Source organism: Kryptolebias marmoratus, linkage group LG3 (assembly GCF_001649575.2).
Source record: "Kryptolebias marmoratus isolate JLee-2015 linkage group LG3, ASM164957v2, whole genome shotgun sequence".
In the NCBI taxonomy this organism is placed as follows: domain Eukaryota; kingdom Metazoa; phylum Chordata; class Actinopteri; order Cyprinodontiformes; family Rivulidae; genus Kryptolebias; species Kryptolebias marmoratus.
This window is the reverse complement of record NC_051432.1, coordinates 29,631,267-29,632,799: the sequence shown is the minus strand read 5'-3', so window position 1 is coordinate 29,632,799 and position 1,533 is coordinate 29,631,267. Positions and strand designations below refer to the sequence as shown.

General features: G+C 54.5%; 1 pseudogene; it reads right to left on the bottom strand.

Moving 5' to 3' along the window:
* The window catches only part of LOC108228263, an 8,443-nt pseudogene that overhangs the window by 5,182 nt on the left and 1,728 nt on the right, over positions 1 to 1,533 (bottom strand).

The window sequence follows — 1,533 nt, the reverse complement described above, 5'->3', positions numbered from 1 at the left end:
GGGAGGTGGGGGTGGTGGTGGGCGGGTCCTCCGGTCGGTACCTCCTGGTGATTGGTCAGCTCCTCCTCCAGCTGCTGGGACTCCTTCCTGACGGCGGACAGGAAGTCGGCAGGTGACTGACGGGGAGGCGTCTCCTTCTCCAGGTGGTTATAGAGGCCCTTCCACATCCTGCAGAAAATAAACAGAACAGAGAATTGATCAAACATTCTGCATTTGCACCCTCCTCTTCCTCTCGGCCGGTTTTAGCTCCCAGACAAACATTATTTTAAACATGACGCTGGAAGCAGGTTCTGTCTGAGACACAAACAAATCCTCACGTTTCTGTTTAACTCAGATTATTTATAAAGAACTGATTTCTTTATAAATCCTCTCAGAGCGCTTCAGACCAGAACAAACAGATCGGCTCAGACTTTAATGAAAGTAAGAAGGAGGAATCTGAATCTGAGCGTCAGCAGCTCGGCTCTCTCTGAAGTTCGGTGTTTTGGCTGCAGTTCCTCACTTGAAGCAGTAGGGGGTGGTGTTGGGCCTCAGGACGCCCTGCGTCTGGCTCAGCTCGGCCTGGAACAGCGGGTTGGTGTACTCGGCCCGGTCCTTCCACAGCTGAGGCCACACGGAGTGAGTGCGCTGACGAAGCCTGCGGCCGACAACACAAACAGCCTGAGTCTGAGGAACAACGGAACCGAAACGGGCTGAATCCTTCAGCTGCAGGAGGTCAGAGGTCGTCCCAACTGAGCCAGCCAGGTCAGATTTACTCTAATTTATCTGCAGTAAACTTGATGGAACTGAGATGCTGTCAGGAAGGAAATAAAACCAGAATATGAGGGAACCATTTCCTCGGTTTGGTCCCTGAACGCAGCATCCTCCACCCCTCCCCTGTTTTAAACCCAATTAGGCCAAATTCTTCTTCTTCTCGTCTGTCTCAGTTCCCGCCTCTGCTTCAGGGATAAAAGCTGTTTGTGTTTAAAACACCTGGATGCCCAGGTGTACCTGGACCAGGTGACCTGGGTCAGGTGACCTGGGTCAGGTGTACCTGGTAGGGACAGATAACCAGAGGGCTGGACTAACAGGACCGGTCTGACCCATCCTGAGCCCCCGGGGTCATGTGACCCAGCTCCAGCCCGTCTCTGTGTTTGTCCACACCTCATGTCCCGCCGCTCCTTCTCGCAGTTTCCCAGGAAGCTCCCGTACTGACAGGAGTACACGTGAGCGTGCACGGCGACGAGGAAGCGCTCGTTGAACTCGAAGGCACACGGGAACTGCTCCGACAGCTGCCACACACACTCCAGGAACTGATCCATGACGGGGGACACCTCTTTGGGATCCCCGTCCAGGTGAGCGTACCTGCAGAGGCAGAACCACCCGATGACTGACGGATCCAAACAAACAGAACCGGGTCAGACGAGCGCGCTGCTGACCTGTGGGAGAACTTGTGTCCAAACGAAACCCAGTCCCTCTCTATCAGAACCTGGAGGAGGAAGAGGAGGGTTAGAAGGAAGAGGTGTGTGTGTGCGTGTGTGTGTGTGTGTGTGCGTG